The sequence below is a fragment of the Capra hircus genome, chromosome 7, assembly GCF_001704415.2.
Source record: "Capra hircus breed San Clemente chromosome 7, ASM170441v1, whole genome shotgun sequence".
NCBI lineage: Eukaryota > Metazoa > Chordata > Mammalia > Artiodactyla > Bovidae > Capra > Capra hircus.
The window spans coordinates 30,465,950-30,489,872 of NC_030814.1; the positions used below are offsets into that span (position 1 = coordinate 30,465,950).

The 23,923-nt window shown below is 44.6% G+C and overlaps 1 protein-coding gene across 6 annotated transcripts in view; it reads right to left on the reverse strand.

The window, feature by feature from the left end:
* The window catches only part of LOC108633191 (teneurin-2), a 755,039-nt gene that overhangs the window by 202,562 nt on the left and 528,554 nt on the right, over nucleotides 1-23,923 (reverse strand). The gene's annotated exons all lie outside the window — the stretch shown is intronic.

Here is a 23,923-nt window from a genome sequence, read left to right on the forward strand (position 1 = left end):
CTGTAAATTCATTTTGTTACAAGTAAAACAAGAGTCTTGAAAGTTGTAATAATAACAGTCACCACGCACTGTGCTTATAATTATTGCTAATAGTTTAACGACTATAGACCACAATCTCTTTTCTGCTTTTATGACTTTTTTCTTTTGAGTGTGTATGTGTGACAGAGAGGGAGAGGAGGAAGGGGTGAGTTTTTGCTCTACTCCTCAATAGGGTGTTCATAATACATAGCATATGCCAAGTGTAACTTTTAAAAATAATTCCCCCAATTCTGAATTCCAAAATGCATCTGGCACCCCCAAGAGTTTCAGGTAAGGAATTACTAACCTATGTTAGCAGATACCAGATACCCTTGACTGATTATTTACTAAGGGAAGGTGGGAGAGTAGTTAATCAGAGTAGTTATATCAGAGGTGTTAACACATTATAGACCAGAGACATATTAATGCCATGGGCACTGGTTTCCATAAGAATTCCCTGGTTGATAATGTGCTAAGAAAGGGCTGAGGATCCAGACTACCTGAGAGGGAAACTGGAACTTACTGGCGTCACCCGTCTGTGCCTCCGTTTTCCCATCTCAAAACTGAAAGTAACAGTGCTTATGTAATAGGTTGTTGTGAACAATAAGATCATACAGATACATGATCAAAACAAACACAAAGTACTTGTGAGCTATCATGACCACCATTATTATCACCATCATTTAATTCAATTCTTGCAAAACCCCTGTAAGACAGCTCCTATTTGTATCTTATTTTACAAATAAGAAAACAGACTCAGAGAAATCCAGCAAACATACCCAAAGTCACCCAGTGACCAAGTGGGCAAGCAAAATTTGGATCGAGACCTGTTTAGGTGCAATGCCTGGGCCCTTACCGTGCCTGACCACCCATCAACCAGCAATCAACTATGAAACTCTGTTTCAATGGAAAACAGGCTCAGAACGGAAAGTAATCAGTGGGAGACAGAGTGGAGGGTGAAGGCTACCAGGAATGGGTGGGGGGAATGGGAGAGCACCAAGGGGGCCTGCCCGAGGGAATGGTGAAATCCTGGGGTGGGCAGGTGGGAGCCACAGAAGACCCTTAAGCAGTGACTGACATGATGAGAGGAATGTTCTAAGGTTCATTTGCAGGCAGCCTATGAGATGTCCTAGAGGAGGGAATGAAAAGAAGCAGGAAGACCAGTTAGCAAGCCATTGTAGAAACCCAAGCATGAAGTGACAAACATCGTGATTAGGTATAGTGAAAGAGAAAAGGGGAAGATTTTGGAGGGCCATTTTTACGGAAGGAAGGACAAAGCTTGACCTGGGCTGGACAGAGACGATGAAGGAAAAGGCCAGGAAGGTGGTCATGTCTCTTACTTGTTGACAAGTAAAAAAATCAATAAGACCCCAGTAGAAAAGGAATCATCTTGAACTCATGCAAAATCATTGCACAGGAAAGTCATGTGCATGGTGACTTCCAGAGAACATTCAAAGTGTAGGTCTTTAGCAGATAAAAATCACCACTGTGGGACGGAGCTCTCTCTCACCACTTTCAAGCCATGAAAAGGGTTTCATAGATTATTGACATCACTGTAACCCCTTCCACAAACTTCATAGAATGAAATGCTAGGAAATCCACTAATTGGACCTCCCCATCAGCAGAACTGCCACTTTCCCCACCTGAAACATGATCAGTGAAAACAAAAGAGTCTATAATCTTAGGGACAAAGGTTTTACTGTCAGATAAACCTGGGTTTGAATTCTGACTCTGCCGTTTGCTACTGTTTGAAGTTAGGTGATTCTTTAACCCCCTTCCTGGTTTGCATGCTAGGGAATAATAACCCACACCATTTGGGGATGTTACAAGGAGAACATGAGATAATGCTTAGGGCCGTGCCTGAAACATAATAACCATTTTATGAAATACCTTGTGACTCTGAACAACTTACTTGTAAGTTGTAAGAGTTGTGGAGGAGAAGCACGTGGTTTTAGTTTTTGCGTCTGGGGGCCTGGGGAGGGATGTTGTATAGGAAGTAGAAATTTCCTCCATCTCTCAGGAAACAAATGTTCATATTTAGCTTCCCTCTATCCCACAGTTCATTGGTCGCAGCTGTCTTTATGGGATAAAATAAATGATCTGAAAGGATATGACAAACCGATACTGCTTTTGGAGCCTCTTGTAACCAAGGCATTTGTTCCTTAGCAACCTCGTAAATGTCCGGCTACCCAGACCCACGTCTACAAATTGCTGTCAGCCAGAGGGATGAGTGTAGCTTCCTTGGTGGCGAAGTGAGAAGGATATACTTCACCTGGGATTCGAGTTATCACCCCCACGAGGAACAGTTCGGGGAAGGTGATTACTTGCGTGGGACCATTGCTCATTATTAATTTGGGCATCAGTCATCTTTTTCTGAACTGGCTGCCCAGCCCAGGGGCACAGGAATGGCTTAGGACCATCGGTGAGCTCGCTGTTCAACAACCAATCAAATGACCCTGGGAAAGGCATTTTTCAGAGGAGAGAGGGGACATCTGTCTTGGCTGGTTCTTCAGTTCTCTCCACAGAAGCAAGAAGGGCAGTTTTCATTTAAAGAAGAATCTGTGACCCTGAGGCACTGGGACGTGTGGGTCTGAGGTGTCCCAGTCTTGTATCTCTTTGTTGTGCTTTATTTCCTTCAAAGCACTTATCACCCTTGAAAATGACTATAATGTTTTTTCTGCTTATTGTCTGTCTACTCAGAAAACATAAACTCCAGGAGGGCAGGGATTTCGCCTGCATGGTAGAATGGTTAAGAGTGGGGACTTTGGAACTAGACTGCCTGATTAGAACCTACGCTCTGCCACTTACCTGCTGTGACGCTTGCACAAGCCATCTCAATTTTCTGTGCCTTGGTCTCCTTATCTTTAAAATGGGCAAAATATCAAGACATAATAATAATACAGCATAATACTGCTGTAAGGACTAAATCAGTCCAAGTATGTAAAGTGCTTAGAATACTCAGCAGTCTGTATTTTGTGAAAGTGAAAGTTGCTCTGTTGTGTTTGACTCTTTGTGACCCCGTGGACTGTTGTAACCCACCAGGCTCCTCTGTCCATGGGATTCTCCAGGCAAGAATATTGGAGTGGGTTGCCATTCCCTTCTCCAGGAGATCTTCCTGACCCAAGGATCGAACCTGGATCTCCCACACAGCAGGCAGATTCTTTACTGTCTGAGCCACCAGGGAAGCCCCTGCATATGGTAAGTATACTTTGAAAGTTTATGCTATCCCGATGATAATTCATTATTAAATCTAATTCATCTTGAGCTGAGTCTGATCAATAAATATTTGTTAAATATAAAATACATAAAATACTGAATCTGTAAATGAATTCCATTGAAAGCAAACTAACTTGCAATGTTAGAAGATTTTGCCTCTAATAATAAATCACTTGCCCTCCCTTGTCTTCCAGTGTGCTTTCTTGAGTAGGAGATAAATGGGCAGAGTTAGAGGCAGCGAGCCTCACTCAGGCACCTCACAGTGTAGGACATGCATATGACGGACACTGCGGCCCAAGGAATCTGTATGTTCACAGAGATCATCAAGACTGGAGAGGGGACTTCAGATGGCCATTACGACTTCACCTTTTCAATTCTGAATGAGATAGTGTCCAATGCACGCTTTCTTCCTACAGGCTTTCTTGTCTTCCTTCTCTTTCTCCTTTGACACTGTTGCTTAGTGACCACTGCAGCAGAGATGGCTGATCATTGTCTATATCAGAGTCTCATTCCTTTCCATTATGTGCAAACATGTGACGGCGTTCCCATCAAGGAACATAAGCTGTTGTGATGTACTCTCCTTCTGGACTCTTCTGTGCTATCTCCTACTTGCTCGCTCCCCCTACTTATCTGCCCCCTGAGAGAACCAGAGTTCTCGTAAAGCCCAAGAAGATGGAGTCATAAGATAGAAGTGGCCTGGATCCTAGATTTGCATTTGGAGGGAAGCTGGAGATGCTGACATGAGCAAGCAGTAAACACTTGTTAAATTAGGCCATGGATGCAGAGAACAGAGGCTACAAGAGAGGAAGTGGGATTGGGGAAGGCTAAAACAGTGAAAGGGATCATGCGCATGGTAAACAACGGAAACAGTCCTCGGGTGGTGAGCATGCTGTAGTGTATACAGAAGCCAAAATACAATGCATACATGGAAAAAAAAAAAGCTACGGAAATGTTGAGGCTTTTTTTATTATTTAAGCATAGCCTTCAAGATTTCTTGCTTCTCTTCCTTCCTGGTTCACTCTGCAAGACTGTAAGTTTTAGCAAATTTTCTGTTCTCAGGAGCGGTAGGAGAGAATCACCCGGGAAGGAATGGCAGCATCTTTTGTTGGCTAAGTTCCACCTATTATGTGTAGGCTATCTATTTACCTCTGTTTGCCCAGGGGTGTCCTAGTTCCCATCTCCCATTGCTTCTCTCATTCTCAAAAGTGCTCTGGTGTGTAATCTACAGTTACCCTCCTCTTCAGTTAACATGTACCAAGCAGCATCATGCAGCCTCGTTCACGGCTGCTATAACCCGGGGAGGGCTGGAGGCTAGAAACACAAGGTGGATCAAGCCAGCCAAGGGCAGAGACTACTTTCCATGGCAGGAAGGGCAGGGGCGCAGTAAGAAGCTGGTTTGTGCAGAGGCCATCTGGTTCTGGAGAGCCTCTGCTCTCTAGGAATCCTAGACGGCAGTCTGGCCAGCTTGCTTGGCAGCCTGGCTGATACCAGAAGGAGGCCAAGGACTCAGGCGCTGGCCAGAGTTGCTGTCTCATGCCTCAGTGCTGGGGACTGAGAACTCAGGCTTTGTACCAGCGGCATGTGCCTCCTCAGTTACAGAACTCCATCATGATCAATCCTGGATCCAGGGCTGCTCGGAAAACCGTGCTGTGCTCGAAGGACTAAGAAGGTTGCTTCCTAGCACGTCCTATCTGATAGATCTGCAGACGCCCTGGAAGAGGATTAGAAAGCACGTGGCCCAGTCCCACTGGGGACTGTGGGAGTGCACAAGCTGCCTGCAGGAGCAAGCCTGTCTCCCAAGGCAACTGGTCTCTCTTGATCTGGCAGTAAGGTCACCTAGAGGGTGACAGTGCTATAACCTGAAATAACCACCCCCTGCCCCCCGCCACTAAAGTTCTTTTTTCCTCCTTGGCCTTTGAAAAACAACCCACGCTGGCATGAAATGTGAGGGCTGTGCCTCCGAGTCATGTGTCATACCCCGAAGTGGCATGAAAACGCAACTTTCATGAGCGCTCGAGAGGCAAACAAAGAAACCACTGCAAATATTTGACTGATCTGACTGTCGGTCTCCCCTGCTTCTTGGCAGAGACCCAGGAGGAATGGTAATTAAGATAACTTAGTGGCTTCCCAGGGGCGCTGGAGGAGACAGCCAAGGGGCCTTTCACTTTCCCTGGAGGGAGTGTGTCCACAGGCAGCGACTGCGGAGCTCAGAGATGCTTCTGGAAGCCATGCCAACACACACCTGCCACAGAGGACAAGGTCAGAGACAGACTCATGGCCCTTCTGGAAGATGTCACTACTGGGGCCAGGACCTTGGGAGAGGGCAGGGAGTGGGCAAATAAGTTTATTGTTATCTGGTCCATGGAGATAGGGGCAGCGGCAAACGCTGACCTATCCCACAGAGAGCCTGCAGTGCCCGGCTCTGTGCTGGCAACATCCCCAGCCTCCGACATCTGATGTTGATGCCGCCTTAGACAGCCAGGCACGTGCAGCAGGTGGTTGGACTGCAGGGAAGCAGCATGTGTCAGTGAGGGCTGCTTGAAGCCACACGAGCGTGGAGGCTGCAGTGGCATCCGGTGACGATTGGCAGCGGTGGGTCGCTCCTGGGGGCCTGTGCATCTCTTTCCGCCTCCAGCCAGGCCCGTGGCAAAGTGCGTCTGGCTGATTCCTCATTAAAGCTCTGCACGGCTTCTTTTCTCTCCTTCAAAGGGCTGAATGCTCCAGGAAGCATGGAAGGATGAGAGCGGTGGCTGTGCTTGGAGGGTTGGGGAGCAGCTGCCTTCCTTCCACGTGGCCTCGCCTGTCATTTTCAGTTCCTACTTGCAGGATCCATGTTTTCAGTGTCCAAGTTGCTTAACTAGGTGCTGACTGGCCCAGTGTGGGCACTGCAGGTTGTCTGTCCCCCAGCTATGAGAACAAGACCTAAGCCTCCGGGCAGGAAACAGCATCACCTGTATCTGCGGACTGTAACAATCATTGTGCTGGGCTCCATTGTGAGAATCGAGCAGGTAGAGAAGAATCAAACATGATTCCTGACATAAGGCGCAAGGAGACTACGTCTACATAGGTGCCACTCCTGATTCTTTCATGACATGTCTTCTTGTAGCAGAGGAAAACAGAATCATCAAAAATAAGCAGTTTTTTTTTTTTTCTAGGCACTTGCTATGTGCCAGGCAAAATGGCAAAAGCTGATACGTGTTATCTCATTTCACCCTCCCAGAAACCTTATTCTCATCCCCATTTCTCAGGAGGAACAAAGGCTATTAGAGAAGTTAAATAACACACCCAGGGCCACAGACTCTGGTTGGTGGCCAAGCAAGGACTTGAACTTGGATTTGCATGAGTCTTAATGGTGGGAGGTTGCCAGAAGTTTTTTAAGAACCCGGGTGTAGCTGGCTGCCAGCATATTTGCTGACTGGCCTGGTTGGTAAGTTTCCCAAAGAAGCCAGTGAGCAGAGAAGAGGGATGAAGGCAGAGCCAAGGAGTGCTAGGGTCAGACTTGAGCAGAGTGAGTTGGGCACCTGAGGACAGGAAGATGTCCCACTGGAGATGATGAAAAAAGATGCCAAGAGAGGTCCAGATGCCTTTGCTGGGCAGTGACCATACCCGGCCCATAATCTCCTCCGTCCACCTCCTAACTTCTCTCTCCTTGTGTTTTAGTCACACTGCTCTCCTCTCTGTTCCTGGAATATGCCAAACTCATCCCAGCCTCAGGGCCCTTGCACGAGATCTCCCTCCTGATCTTACAGCTGCCTGCGCCTTGTCCATCAAGGCTGCCTAAACACCATGGCCTTAGAAAGCACATCCTAAACCATCCATTCTAAAGTACTCTGATCACTTCTCCATTTCTGCTCTCAGCAAAAAATGATCAAAAACTCTTTGGGGAAAAACAAAACGAAACAAAAAACCCTGTCACTTATTTGCTAATTTATACTCCATCTCACTATTCTCAGACACAAACTTCTTAAGGCTGGGAGACTTTATGATAACTACAAATGGAATGGAATGTTTAAAAATTGTGGGGCTTCCCTGGTGGCTCAGTGGTAAAAAGTCCGCCTGCCAGTGCAGGAGACATGGGTTCGATCCCTGGTCCAGGAAGATCCCACATGCCGCAGAGTGACTGAGCCTGGGCACCACAGTTATTGAGCCTGCGCTCTAGAGCCTGGGAAAGGCAACTACTGAGCCCACGTGCCACAACTAATGGAGCCCAAGCACCCTAGAGTCTGTGCTCTGCAACAAGAGAAGGCACTGCAGTGATAAGCCTGCGCACCTCAGCTAGAGAGTGGCCCCCACTCGCCACGAGAGCAAAGACCACACAGCAACAAAGACCCAGCACAGCCAGCAATGAATTAAGAACAAACCGCGACTCACTCTGCTGTACACCTGAAACATATATAATATTGTGTACCAACTATCCCTCAATAAAATAAACCAATAAATCAATGTTAACCAGCTTTGAATGCAGAAAAAATAAACTAAAAGAGAGTAGACTTGTTTGTTTTACTCCACATGGGACCTCTGGGGCCTAGAGCAGTGCCCGGCATGCAGCGGGTACTCAGAAAAGACCTTGACTGAGTGAATGAAAACGTTCAGGCTCAAAAGAAAATAGTACCCAGAGTGAAGTGTACAACAGTCCAGTGGGATCTTGTGATACAAATACTGAAAGGACATAACCTCTTGAGGAAAGGTTCCTAGGAAGTTTTACTAAACACTATACAGTTTTCCTGGGTTTTGTTTGCTAACTGCTCAGATGATAATACAAGGTGACATTTAATGAGGCTAGGCACTGTTCTAAGTGATTCTCAGGCATGATCTTATTCGATGCTTGTAACAGCCCCTGAACATGAATCATTATCCCCACTTTGCATATGAGGAAACTGAGGCACAGAGAGGTTACATCACTTGCTCTAGAGTTGGCAAGGGGTGGAACTGGGGTTCTCACTCCAGCAGTCAGCCTCAGAGGGTGTGCCCTGAATCCACTGCACTCCAGGCTACTGGGCACACCAAACAAGTGGGCGTTCACTGCTGGTCAGCCTTGTTCACGTGGGGAGACCAAGGTTTATCCTCCTGTCTTCAGAATCAGGGCTGGAGAGCCTCGGATGACAGAATGAGGCTCCTCAAGCAGCCCGCAGGACCGTCAACAGAAGCACACTCAGGACACAACCAGCTTCGTGTTCTGGATCCTATTTGTTTGGCCCAGAATATCTCTTCCCTCTTGGGAGGCCTGGTGGTAAGACCAAGATGAGGGCGCCTGTGGTGCGGGGGGTATCCCGCCAACCTGTAATGAGATGGAGCAATTTTCCTAAACTTAATGGGGAAGAAACTGTTCTTTAACAAACTGCTTAGAGCAGAAAGCAAGAAACCAAGGAACTCGGGGGCAGGCAGGACTTTCCTGAAGGAGACAAAGGAAGACTTTTTTGGTTACTGGAAACGGGGAGGGCTAGAGAAAGATAAAGGGAGGGGAGGGGACAGCAGCCATATGTTGGGGACCAGCCAGGCCACAATGTGGCTTCTTCCTGTGATCCGCACCCCCTCACCAAATCCAAGCAATAAAAACAAGAAGAAACTAGGAGAAACTGTAAAGAGGCTTGCTATGTTTGTTACAGAAACCGGCAAAGAGAGAACAAGCACCATTCCTGGACATCACACAGTGGGAAAGTGGAGGTTAAAGGATTCGAGAGGAACAAGCCACAGGAACTCAGAAACCACGGACGAGGCGACAGGGCACAGACACACTGAGCGCTGAGCAGGGACTCCCAGCCAATGCCTGGTTTCCAGTGGAAGGCCCGAAGGTCTCTAGATTGGGTTCATAGGAAAGAAAAATCCGAAGCTCCGCTCACAAGCCTGAGTCTTGCTCAGGCCTCAGGTTACAGGGGAAATTGAATGTAAAACTATTGGTGCCATCAACAAACACTGATCACCTACTATGTGCCTGGCCCCGCTCTGGGCAGTGGGGATCCAACAGTGACTCATACAGTCAAGGTTCCGGCCCTCCAGGCACAGGACACCGTCTTAGGGGAGTAAAATGCCAAGGAGTGACGAGGGCTATAAATGAAAAAGAGCAAACCAAGGACAACCCAAATGCCCCCAACAAGTGAACAGACAGACTGATTATACCACATCCATACAATTGGAAGTCAACTCGATAATAAAAGGGATGAGCCACAGATACACACAGGGCTTCCCTGGTGGCTCAGATGGTTAAGAATCTGCCTGCAATGCAGGAGACATGGGTTCGATCCCTGGGTTGGGAAGATCCCCTGGAGAAGAGAACGGCAATCCACTCCAGTATTCCTGCCTGGAGAATCCCATGGACAGAGGAGCCTGAAGGGCTGCAGTCCATGGGGTCGCAAGAGTCAGACACAACTAAGCAACTTTGATCTGACTTCACAGATACACACAACATGGGTGAACCTCACTGATGTTATGCAGAACGAGAGGCTAGACAAAAAAGAGCACAGGATACTGTGTCCATAAAACTCCAGGGAAGACAAATCCAACCTCGAGTGACAGGAAGCAGGTCAGTGCGGGGAGGGATGAGGTTGGCATGGGGCCCAGGGAGCTCCTGAGGGGTGGTCACATTTTACACCACGACTGCGATGGCGCTCACACAGTTTTCACATTTAAGGAACCAAACCATACATGTGAAACGTGGGCACTAGCAGCCAGTAAACGATACCTAAATCAAGTTGGTTGAAGCCAGATAAAGCAGAGCATGGGGATAAAGTATAAAGGCGTCTGAAAGAGCTCACAGAGGGCACAGTGTTTAGGTAAAGTCCTGACAAGAGGAAGGAAGAAGCCATCTGCATATCAGGGAGGAACATTCCAGAATGAGGGAACAGCCAGTGCAAAGCTACGCATGAGACAGGATGACCTGGGTGTGACTAGGGGAGAGAAAGCGGGTCAGTGTGGAGGAGGGTCTAGGGAGAGAGGACAAGACCAAAGCTCCGAGGGCCTTGGGTACGTCGGCGCCCGCTACAGTCCAGCTCAGCTGCCAGCGCTGGAGACGCAGAAGCGACCCCAACACCTCTGCCCTCAGGGAGCTGGCACTCTAGAACAACCTCAGATTTTCCTTTTAGTGTGATGGGAGGCCGATGGAAGGTCTGCGGAGATGAACACACTGATGAAGAGTTAAATAAGGTGAGACCAGCTGTGCTTTGTAATAAGAAGACAGCTCCTCACCTGTGTTCATGGTGGTGGGTTCCCGAGGGCCCCTGGGGCTGGCAGGGGCTTTGGTGAGCTGCTGAGTGAGGATAAGCAGATGGTGGGTTCTGCCAAGCTCCCCTTACCAACCCCTCATCAAGCCTAAAACTGTGGTTTTCAAGTTTCAAAGGAGTATGATTTGAAAGTCTGGTATGGGATTGGAATCATGTAGGCAGAACAGAAAACGAATAGAAAAGGATCAATTATTACTGCTAAAGAAGACATCAGCATCATCATTATTCCTATGGTGAGATCCTAGCACCCCTCTGTCTCAGGGGTGTTTCAGAGAGGGATTCCACTTCCACAAATAGACTTACAGTGATAAGGCCAGGCTGGGGCAAGGCAGGGACAATGTATTCCTTGGTAGGTGGCCCTTCCAGGCCTGATGCCAAAATGCCTGGCAGCCACACAAGGGCCAGCACTGTCTCGCCCACTGCTGCAGCCCCTTGGCACACAACACACAGCAGGTGCTCCATAAATGTTGGTGGAGTCCAGGGTTATGGCCTGAATGATGTATCTAGCTGAAGAGAGTGTCTGGTTGGGAGATTGTTAGCCCTCTCCCACGAAATTTTTGAGATCAGAGAGAAACAGTTGAAAACCATAAGTTTGATCTCCTATTTTTCAAGACTTCCCCTGAGTACATAAAAGTGTGTGTTCCCAGTTTCAAGGGTAATTCATAGCTTTGTGGTGTTTGGCCACTTTTTCCTTTTATATAACACGGATGCCTAGTAGGGGCTGTGTACATGGCTATAAGCCCACAGTAACTCAACACAGGGTCACGGCCACTAAACCTCCAGAGAGGCTGCCCTCCTTGGTCCCTCCTGGCCGTATAAGAGCCAGGTCTCAAAGGCAAAGCTATGTCCTTGTTGGTGAGTGACAGCTAAAGAAAAGTACAGTTTCTAAAAAGAAGACAGTCTTATGTGAAGCTTCAGCACAGCCCATACAGAAGGGGATCTTCACTGCCCTCGGCTTGGAATGGTCTTTCCCTCTCTTCCCTTTTTCTTTCTTTGCTTGACTCACCTTCTAACAGTCAGCTTGGGTAGCATCTCCTTCAGAAAGCTGCCCTAAAATCCTGCACAGGTTAGAACTAGAAGCCAATTTTATACTCTTAAACCTCCTACACCCAACTCTTCAGGAATGGTAATAGCTAATATTTGATGATCATACAAGCAATAGGAACAAACTCCATAAACGATACATGGCACCGACTTCGAGAAATGTACAGCACAATACTGCTAGCAGGATGTATGCTGTCCACCTGTGGAAAGGTGGGCTTGGGTTGGACATGGCTGGATGTGCTGGGCAACGTGCCCCAGGAAAGGAACCCCAATCCCCTACCACCTCATACATTTATAAGAGGATTGAGAGGAGACAGGAATCACCTGACCGAATTGGCAGACCCTAACCTTTGCAATCTGGATTAGAGTCTTGAGGGAGATCAACGAAAACTCAAGTCTGCAAACCAGCACTGGTTTCTGCCAGAGGCCTTGCCATCCTGCCTGGAGAGACCTCTGGTTGCTAGGTTACCTGCGAGAGAGTGGTAAGGGCTCTGGACCAGTCAGACTGATCGATTGATCTCCACGGGGTGCTCACTCTTTCCTGGGCATTATCTCATTTATTCTCTCAACAACTCGACGAGGTACAGTCCTCATTTTACGGATGGTGAAGCTGAATCTAGAGAGTTTCATCCACAAACCTCCAGCTACCACAGAGGGGAGATAAGATTCCAACCCAGACTAAGCCTATTCTGGAACATCAGTTCTAATCTTCTGCCTGGTACTTCATCTCACAGCTCTCCCTGCACGATGATGCCATTGTTACTTGACTTGTCAGGTCCTTATCTTTTTAAATGCCTTTCATCTCTGCATCCGCAACACAGACCTGCATCCCCAACACAGACCTGCAGTGAATATCTGTTGAGCGCATGATTGGATTGATTTCATATTTTGTCTTCCCACAAGGTAATGCCCTCATTGTGCTGCCTTATGATCCAACCTGAAGACCAAGCCAGCCACAGCGTAGGGGTCAAGTTCAATGAAACTGACGAACATCTCTAGGCCATGCCAAGATGCGCTGAAGCTCTACCATGGGGTCAGGAGAATGGAAGTTTTACCTCTTAGTGCCTTGCTGATGTGATTTCTTATTTACTGCACATTCCCATCTAACTGTCTTTAGCCACTGGTTTCTCAGAAATGTCACATTTGGCTCCCTGCCCTCCTAAGATCAATAGGAGGGTCTCACACAGGCTGCGTGTGAAAATAAATCAAATATATCACTGAGGAGAGGGAGCAAACTGGGAACGTGTCCAGTCACGTTCCTTCTCAAGTGGGAAAGAGGCACAGTCACGGGCACTGGTGGCTTGTCTCCAAACTGGCCTGACCCTTTCACCAGGCAGCACTGTGACCTTAAAAAGCTGAGACATTATTTTGCTGACAAAGGTCTGTCTAGTCAAAGCTATGGTTTTTCCAGTAGTCATGTATGGATGTCACAGTTGGACTATAAAGAAAGCTGAGTGCTGAAGAATTGATGATTTTGAACTGTGCTGTTGGAGAAGACTCTTGAGAGTCCCTTGGACAGCAAGGAGATCAAAATAGTCCATCCTAAAGGAAATCAGTCCTGAATATTCTTTGGGAGATGAATAAATGCTGAAGATGAAGCTCCAATACTCTGGCCACCTGATGCGAAGAACTGACTCACTGGAAAAGACCCTGATGCTGGGAAAGATTGAAGGCAGGAGAAGGGGACGACAGAGGATGAGATAGTTGGATGGCATCACCGACTCAATGGACATGAGTCTGAGCAAGCTCTGGGAGTTGGTGATGGACAGAGAGGCCTGGCTGCTGCAGTCCATGGGGTCACAAAGAGTCGTATATGACTAAGCAACTGAACTGACTGACCGACTGACTGTGATCTTAGGCAAGTTACTTAACTGAGTCTCTGCTCCCTAATCCCTAAAATGAGAATAGTAAAATTTCCTACCTCTAGGGGTCATTGCGAGTCTGGTCCAGCTCACAGTAGGCCCTGGATCAGTATCAGCCTTTCTTATGGCTATTGCTATTGTTAGAAAAGCAGCAATTCCACTCTTGAGAATTCATATAGGGAAATTATTAAAAACCAAATGAACCTATGCCTGTGAGGATGTTTACTGTAGAATGAATAGAATGTTGAAGAAGGGAGCTTGGTTAAAAATTTTTAAAGTATAGAATGAGCTATTTTTGACGCATTTAAAATGAGTTTATGAAAGAATATTCAGATATAGAAAGATGTTTCCTACTTATCATTATGCAAAAAATCAGGGTAAAAACAGTATGTATGACAAGACTCAAATTTGTAAAAATGATTACTGCATGTGAACAGAAGATATACTAAAAATATACTAAAAATCTTAATGTTTTCTGTTTTTCCTATCATGATATATTGCTCTTACAACAAAAAAAAGTTACCTTTTAATAAAACTGTTGGAATTTATTTTGCTTTGTTTGCATTATGGATGCTTTGAAAAACATAATAGCTGATATCATTTCTTTGTGCCAACACAGTTGTAAATGCTTTATAAAGATTACCTCATTTACATCTCACAACAAAGCTATGAATGTGTAATATTATTATCTTCATCTTACAGATGAAGTAACCAAGGCACAGAGAGGCTGAGGGATTTGCCCAAGGTTGCACAGCTTGCAAATACTGGATCTGGCCATCTGGCCTGGTTCGAACCCTATCCCATGCTCATCTGTGTCTGGAACAGCTGCACAGGCATTCCACAGAATGTCTGCTTCAACTTTGCTTTTCTTTGTGTATTTATATATTTTAAAATTTGTATTGAAACACCCACCCTGACTCGACATACACAATAGGATCGAGTTCATCTGAGTGTATTTGGAGATAATAAAATGTCACTTAAAATGGATGCTCTGAGCAAAAGGGAAAATGATCGATTTGGAATCTACCTTGAACAATAAAACTGCAGCTGTGAAAGTATTTTTATCTCATATTTAGGAATGTTCAGGTTATGTTTGCCACTACACTCTAATTATTAGAATGAACACTGAGCTTTCCCGTGTACGCAAACATGTGACAACCAACATTTCATTGTCTCTCCGCTATACTGACTGCACAATGCACCCTGTTTTCAGAGATGTCAAAAGAAGAGCATCGTGTGCATCTCAAAATTGATAAACTACCTGAGAACAATGCGGCTTCACTGTAGCCTGACTGGCGCCACACAAACAAATGCAAACCTATTGGGTGTCTTCATCAAGTCTTCCAGGACCCCTCTTCACACTATTACAGCCGCCCTCTTAGAAGTACTGATCGCGGCACTTTCCTTGCCGCTTCTCTCTGCCACGGTAGCTACCCGCGCTGCCTTGGCCAGATTCACGGTGACCAAGCCCCCCTAGCACTCAGAAGCAGATCTCCAGCATCACTTCCTCTGATTTAATGAAATTCTTGTCTTGGGATTGAGTTGTAATTTTACTCTGTCAACAAATTCATTGACATTGTACTGCAGGAAGCCCCTGGAAATGATGGCCAGCAGCATTAATTTTCTCTGGCAGGAGGGAAAGGGGGTGCCTGTCTGCTGTGTCCAGTGCACACCAGCTTTGAGACCCTAAACTCTGCCTCAGTTCTTTCCTCTGTAAAATGGGGCTGCTCCTAATAGTGCCTCAATCATAGGGTTGTTGTGAAGATAAAATAATTTATATGAAACACTGCAGCCCTCAAATAATGCTATCATTATAATTCATGTTAAATGGGGGGGGGAATCTATGAGTGGGGAACATTTTTATAAGAGATCAGATAATTAATAGTTATTTTTGCCTTCTAACAACTTTGGCTTCCCTACAGACATCTGTACTGAGAGGGGCTTCAATGAACATTTCTAAAGTCAATTAATTTTTGTGAACAGTTTGGAATAAAGCTTTTCTGAATATCTCTGAACAGATTTGACCTTCTGTTACTCTGTCCTTTATCAAGAAACTTCAAGATCTGCACTGGGCTTTCTTTGAATCCACCTGATGTGTGTCTGTTCAGAAACAGCTGTATAAGGAACTCCACTGGAGATCCTGTTCAACCAAATGCCAGGCAGAGCAGAGACACAAGTTAATGTCAGGATGTTAAACCAGGAATGCAATTTCAAGGAAACATGTAGCAGCACCCCTATGTTCATAGCCACACTATTTCTAATAGCCAAGATATAGAAGCAACCTAAGTGTCCATCAGGAGATGAATGGATCAATATATGGTGTGCGTGCGTGTGTGTGTGTGTGTGTGTGTATACATACTTTGATAGATACATACACATACACACGATGGAATACTACTCAGCCATAAAAAGAAGGAAATTTTGCCATTTGCAGCAACACAAATGGACATGGAGGGCATTATGTGAAATGAAATAAGTCAGAGAAAGACAAAGCTGTATGATATCCCTTATATGTGGAATCTAAAAACCACAACCAACTAGTGAATGATCAAAAAAGAAGCAGAGTCACAGATGAGAGAACAGACTAGCAGTCACCAGAGGGGAGAGGGGAGAGGGGAGGGAGGATGGGAAACACAGGAGCAGAGGAGTAAGAGGCACTATCTATTACACAGAAAATAAGCGACAAGCATATGCTGTGCAACATGAGGAATACAGCCAATATTTTATAATACCTCTAAACAGAGTACAGCCTTTAAAAATTGTGAATCACTATATTGTACAATTGTAACTTACATAATATTGTATACCAATTACATTTCAATGTAAAAAAAGAACATGTCGCATGTTCCAAACAGTGTTTTGTTTTTATTTTTTTAAAATAAAGAGTTTCACAGCTTAAGTTTGGGGTACAACCTTTCTACTTCTGTATCTGAGGCAAGAGATGTGAATAGTTGAGATATTTTATGTTATTTAACCTTGAAATGATTATTTTCTATTGCTCTTCTTTCAAGTTCATGGATCAATTTAATTGAAGACTATTCTGAGCCTGTAAGGGAAATGATGAAAAAAATACAGCTGCTCTCTGAAACTACTTATATACATTTACTATGATTTTTCTCAAAACTGTGCAAACAAAACAAAGTACATAAATAAATTGAATCCTGAGAGTAATATAAGATTAGAGTCATCATCTATAACCTCTTAATGCTTGTTTTACTCAAAATAGACTCAAGTTTGTCACAGATCCACTTTTCCTAAAGAGAGAGAGATTGCTAAAATTAAGAAAAGTATAAAGAATACAGTGACAGCCTGCCCATATTTCAACCACTGGAATGCATGTTAACACATGCATTTACTTTCAGTCGTTGTATGGGTACACACATGCGTGTGTGTCCTGCAGATCGGGAAGGGTTCGCCTTACCTTTAACGTTTTATTATGGATAAAAAAATACACTTTAAATCTAATTCTCAGGCCTTTTTTCCTCACTCTTCCTACAGGTGACCAACCTTATGAATTTAGTTTCTCTTTCAGTGTCTCTATCTCTATGTACTGTATATATAGTTACACATACCAACAGGTATACAGAGATTAAGACACATATAATAAATACACATAAGAAACATATGCACACAGATTAAAACAGTATAATAATAAATATGGATTTGAATTATAAACCATAGCTAATAAAACTGTCACAACCTGTTTTATATATGGGGTTCTACGTAAGATTCCACTTTAAGATAAAGGCCATTGCCTAGAAAACTTGAAACTCTTGAATTACAGTACCTCTGAGATTCTGCTCAAAGTATGTGGCTTGGTCCCACCCCCTCTTACTCATTTCTGCTTTCTCTGTTTCTGTCTTTCTCCCTGTAACTTACATAATATTGTATACCAATTATATTTCAATGTAAAAAAAGAACATGTCGCATGTTCCAAACAGTGTTTTTTTTTTTTTTTTTAAAATAAAGTACATCCATGTACTCCAATCAATGCCTTTTTGGAAAAATATTCAATGTGCCCTCCTCAAACACCTTCCTCAATACCAGGTCGCTTGTAAAACTCAAGAATCTCCTGAGATTTCTCCTGACTGGTGACTGCAGGAGGATACTCATTGATTTAAATGGCAATTTTCAATCCCGTAGGAGGCTACCAGATAATTGGAAGGGGTCTCCTGAGAAAGACCTTTCCAAAAGCACTTTCAGTACAATACAGAAGAAACCAAGGTTCTCTTGGTTTTGCAAACTCTTTCTCTATACCTCAAGTTCTTTTGGAGAGGAAGGGTCTGTAAAATATGCCGGTAAAAATATGCCCCTTCCTAAAATGAAATTAAAATGCCCACTACTAGGCATATACCCTGAGGAAACCAAAATTGAAAAAGACAAATGTATTCCAATATTCACTGCAGAACTATTTACAATAGCTAGAACATGGAAGCAACCTAGATGTCCTTCAACAGAAGAATGATAAAGAAGCTATGGTACATATACAAAGGAATACTACTCAGCCATGAAAAGGAACACATATGAATCAGTTCTAATGAGGTGAATGAACCTGGAGCCTATTATACAGAGTGAAGTAAGTCAGAAAGACAAAAACAAACATCATATACTAACACACATATATGGACTCTACAAAGATGGTACTGATGAAATTATCTGTGGGGCAGCAATGAGACACAGACATGGAGAACAGACTTATGGACACAGGGTGGGGGGAGGAAGGAGGTGGTGGGATTTATGGAGAGAGTAATATGGAAACCTACATTACCATATGTAAAATAGATAGCCAATGGGAATTTGCTGTACAACTCAAGGAACTCAAACTGGGGCTCTGTAACAACCTAGAGGGGTGGGATTAGGGGCAGGGGGGAGATGCAGGGGAGATTCAAGAGGGAGGGGATATATATATACCTATGGCTGATTCATGTTGATGTTTGGCAGAAACCAACATGATTTTGTAAAGCAATTATCCTTCAATTAAAAAAAAAAGCTATGTGGTGATTATGCACGCTGACAGCCAAACCTGGTATGGGGAGGGATCCCCGTAAGATCACCGAACACAGCTCTGCAGGATGAGTGAGGTCCAAGGAGAGCTTAAGTGACTGAGCAATGGGCACGGGACAGGGGCACAGCAAGAGAACGAGGCTGCTCAGAACACGTGGGCATTCCAGCGGCCCAGGGCTGCAGTTAGCTACATCTCTAATGCAAACTGTGTACAGCTGACTTGCTTGGACAAGAGAAGAGGACAGGGAAAGAGAGAATTCATTTTCAAATAAGGCTCTGAACTGGAGAGGGATAACCTGAGCTGGGAAAAAGCTAACACCACTCGTCACCATCTATAAATTTGCCTTTTAAAAAATGTCATTTAGGAGAATTCTGCTGATGAGGACAAACAGGAATGTTTGCTCAGCTCATTTGATCTCGGTCTGTACATGCTTAATCTGCTATATTTGCACTTATTTGGTATGATCATGGGGCAGTTTGTGGTCTCTTAAATAGTTCCCTTCTATCGTTCAATGAATGTGTGGATAGTTTTGCTTCCCATCCCACAGACACATCTTAGGGTAAAGTGCTGGGGCTGACAGCGTCTGCTTCTATCTTAGCATCATTTAATCCTCACTACCTCCTTCTAATAAACCCTTATACCTGGAGCTGGAAGTCCACCCCACACTTTCAAGTTGCCACTGGAAGTGACTGGACTCATGGCTCCATCAGTCTGAGTGATGAAATAGGCATTTCTGAGATTTGCTAAATAGGATTGTGGAGAAGGTGAAGTCCCAGCAGGGCTCCCCAGCAATAACTGCATCTTGTTGACTCCGGTTACCATGTACCTAATTTGCCGATTACTGACTTGTTCTCATGCAGGATTTCTACTTGGCTTGACATATCGGTAGCAATCAGTGGTGAACTGTCAAGCAAACCTGCTCCCTGCCTGCACCACCCGAGTCTCACTTGCATCAATAGCTTCTGAGATCGCCTTTGATGCCCAGTACTGCTGCCAGGTCAGATGATGACGACGACTCTTAAGTCTCGTCGGCTTCCTTTCTAAAACTGGGGTCAAGCAAACCCGACACGGTTGGTAGGGTTTCAAATACTTGGCAAGATGGACTAGGCTACCTTACACACACTAGCCCCATGAGAATTTGAGCTGGTAGGTTGAGAGTGACTTAGACTGACTCTTTCTTTTTTTTTCTTTGTGTGTAGGTATTAAAAAAAAAAGAAATTCAGGGTATGAAAATGCTGCATTTAAAAGAATATAATATCTATCTTTCAAATGGACAAATTAAACAATGATAATATTCAGTTTATACAGGAGTTAAAGTAAATACAACAAACACTGATACACTGCCGCTGGTGGTAGGAGAGTATACAGTGTGAGTAGAGAGAGTATAGTGAGAGTATAGTGAGTACAGTGAGAGTCTAGTGAGAGTATAGTGTGTGAGTATACAGAGTATAGTGAGTACACTGAGAGTACAGTGAGAGTATAGTGAGAGTATAGTGTGAGTATAGAGTCTATTGAGAGTATAGTGAGTATAGTGAGAATATAGTGAGAGTATAGTGTGTGAGTATAGAGAGTATAGTGAGAGTATAGTGAGAGTACAGTATGTATGTGTGTGTGTGCTTAGTTGTTCAGTTGTGTCCAACTCTTTGCAACCCCACATACTATAGCCCGCCAGGTTCTTCTGTCCTTGGGATTTTCCAGACAAGAATACTGGAGTGGGTTCCCGTTTCCTTCTCTAGGGGTATGGAGGGTAACTGGTATAAGCTTTCAGAAGGACAATTCGGCAATTCTTATAAAATCCTAAAGAGTTGCTTTCAGGAAAAGAATTAAGGGTGCACACAAAGACTAACCATGAGGACTGGTCTCCCAAAGTTTTACCGTAAGTCTTAAGGGCCTTTCATTGGGATATTTGGTGCCCCGCCACCCAGGAACACCAGAGGGCTGTAATTCCTGCTCCACAGAAGTTAGGATCTGACTTGCTTTTGGTCCATAGGTGACGGGCTTAAATGATATGTGACGCTTGCAAGCAGAAGACTTTAGGGATTAGTGCATAATTCTCCCATCTTCTCTTTCCTTTGCAGTAGAGTACGAGGCATGTTCCTGACAGTGGAAGCTCCACAGTTCCCTGTCCCTGAGTGAGACTGATACTGAGCAAAGTCCAATGTCACCTGAAATGAACACGTGAAGTAGGGTTTCCCACCTCAGCACTTTTGCCTTTTGGAGCTGGTTGTTGTGGAGGGTTCTCCTGTGTGTGTTTAGCAGCATCTCTAGCTGCCACTACCTGCCTGGAGTAACCTCTTCTTAGGGCAAAACCAAAAATATCCCCAGACACTGTAAAATGTCTCTGGGGTGGGGGCGGGGGCGGGGGCGGGGGGGGCAGAACTGGCCCAGGTCTAGAGCCACTGATATAAACAAGAAATAGCCTCTGTGGTTTTAAACCATTCAGATTCTGAGTTGTTTTTTTTTTAACTGCAACTGATTTGTTTTATTATAGCAAGAACTCTGTATAAATATTTAGCAAAAGGGGACTGCTTCCAATTATGGGTGTTTTTACTTTCCTTTTTTTGTTCTGTGCTGTAAAAATTTTTTTGTAATGAAAACAATTTGTCCTTTGATAAGAAGGAAAAAATGAGCCAATTAATTTTACTTTAAAAACCTATATTTACATAATTGCTTACTGATAGACAGTATTGGCTAGGGACACGCAGGATTTCTAAATACGATGAGACACTCGTGTACCATATTTTTATATTGCATTTCTATTTACAAAGTGTTTTCCCATCTTATCTTTGTGGGGGGAGGTATAACTACGGTAACATTGGGAGATGTAACTACAGCAACAGGTAGACAAGGAAACTGAGGCACAGAGAAATTAATATGCATGTCTGAGGACACCTGGTTAATACACAGCAGCGCCTTCATCCTCAGCTTTCTCGCTAATTCCAGTACTTTCTCCTCTATGCCACGCTGCCTCTGCATTTCTATAGAAAGCCACTTTCAAAAAGTCAGCTGGGACAGACTCTGATTCTTTGGGAAATTTAAACAGGTAAAAAAGGATTCTCCTCTGTATTTAATATCCTTGGACAAGGATACTAAACCTTGTAGGCACTTGGTCAGAGCACGATCCTCAATAAAATTTAAGCAGAGCCATTCCGTGCAATGCAGCCGAGAGACTTTCACATTCCTCCCCCTCCCCACTTCTTTCTCTTTCTCTCTTTTCAGCTCAAATGAGTCACCTTGGCTAGCCTGCCAATCCCCATAGAACTTATGTTCCTTGATAGAATATGCCAATAGAAATGAGAAATTCTATAATGGTTTGAGACATGAGTTAGTTGCCTATCCCTGCACGGGGCTAAGTGCCGTCTCCTCCAGGAAATGTATCTCGTCAAATGGACATGAGTGCTTGTAATAACAGCGAATGAATGTGAAGATGCATGGGGAATCGGTTTCCCCCCTCTTTCCTTTTTTTTTTTTTAAGAAGCTCCCCTGTATTGTAGCTGTCTCATGCATTTCCAAGCATCTGCACCACGGCTCGCTTACCTGACCCTCCAAGTCAAGCTCAACTCCCAGACTGGCAGCTGGACTGCAACCCTCGGTGCACATCAGCCCACGCCTATTCATTTCTCTTCTCGAGAAATGGGATGGGGCTGTCCCTGGAGTGGAGCTATTTTGAGAGAACGATCACTAGAACAATCACCGGCTTGGCAGGAGATGGACGGCGTGGTGCAGCCACAAAAGGAGAGACACTGTCATGGAGGGTCTGAGTCCTCAATGTCAGAACAACAGGGAACCCGGGTAGAGCATGTTCCTGCCTGCTGTCCACTATCGGTCAGTTTCAGAGAGTTACTGACTTGACTTGCCATGATCGCTGGCTTTTCCATGATTCTGACTGCTCAGAGCTTGCAAGCATAGGGGGGCAGCAGTGCTTCAGAACAAGGTCGAAAGGGGACATTTCCACCCCCCTCCCCAGTAAATCTCCTGGTGTCCAAGGGGCTAAGAGGAAAGTTATGCTCAGCTGTGCCCAGAGGCATGTTCCTACTTACTTGAATAATGCCAACAAGCAGATTTCACTGCTGTCAATCTTTCATTATGCTCCTGTAGAAACAGTGGAGTCTGAAGGTCAGGGAGACCCTCTAACACTCTGCATAACTTCCCAGACCGGCTCCCTGCTCCTGGCAGGAAGTTACAGAAATGCCTTGGGGACTCCTCTTAGCTGAATTCCTCTCTTTCTCTCTGAAGGACAGGTGTCATTTTTGTATTAGGAGTTTTGCTTGGTTGCCTGCATGCTGCATGCTAAGTCACTTCAGTCATGTCTGACTCTGTGCCACCCTATAGACAGCAGCCAGACAGGCTCCTCCATCCACAGGATTCTCTAGGCAAGAACACTGGGGTGGGTTGCCATTTCCTTCTCTTAGGGGCTATGCTAACTCACCTCTGGATAAGCAGTGCCTAGACCAATAAATGTCTTTCTGGATGGATGGATGGAGGAGGACTTATTGATTACCACTTTACATATTGGTCCCTATAGCATCGGCCGTTATATAGTGTTAAAAACCTACACAGTCCTCCATGCTCAGAAAAGAAAGTCCTTTTAGTCCCTTATATCGATTGTTTCAGGCTGTAAAGATGGGACTGCAAGTAAATTTCATCTTGAGAGCTAACACTGGTCAATCGGTGGTGGCTGCTTCGGGGGCTCTCTTGGAGGCATCTGTGCACGGAGTTCAGTGACGAGAAAGTGCAGTTGTCGATTAGCAATGTCTGCTATGAGCTAAAGACAAAGAAATGGAGGCCTGCTTTGCATCTGCCAGTGGGTTTAAAGCTTTACATTCTTCCACTGGATTTTCTGGATGAATACCCCTCCAATGCATGTTTTAAAAAGCTAGCTTTGACTGGATATTAAGGGTGGTTAAGGGTATTTTTCCCTCCACTGGTGTATTTTCCTAATGGACTTCTGTATATACTTGTTGGATTTGAAAGCAAATAAGGCAGGAAACACTACTTGGGTTTCCTTAGGATACACAAATCTTACTGGAAAAGCAAACCAAACTAGATGAGGGTTAATGTATCCCCAGTGGGATGCTTAAGAAAATTTCTACCAGGAGGGATGAGAAGAAAAATAATGAAATCCATAATATAATCCAATCTCTTCATTTCCAATGCAGGGAATAATCTCACTTCTGCAGTGTCAAGCACTTCCCAAGGAACTCAGTACGACAAGAACAGAGAAGCCACAGGAAAGTGTTTGCTGAATTTTGGTGAAAGTTACATCACTCCTGTCAAACACAGTGGGCTGTCTCCTAGGGATGCTTTAACAAATAACCCAAATCCCTGAACAAAAAGTACCCAATGATTAGCAAAGGTCTAGTCAGGATAAGCCAATTACATCAGGTAGGGAAATAACCAATTTTTTTTTTTTTTTTGAGAAATAGTTCCCATAACATAAACTTCACCATTTACAATTTGGCAGTTTTTAGTATATTCACTGTGTTGTACAACCATCACTGCTGTCTAATTTCAGAGCACTTACATCACCCAGAAAAGATAGCCCATAGCTATTAGCTGCT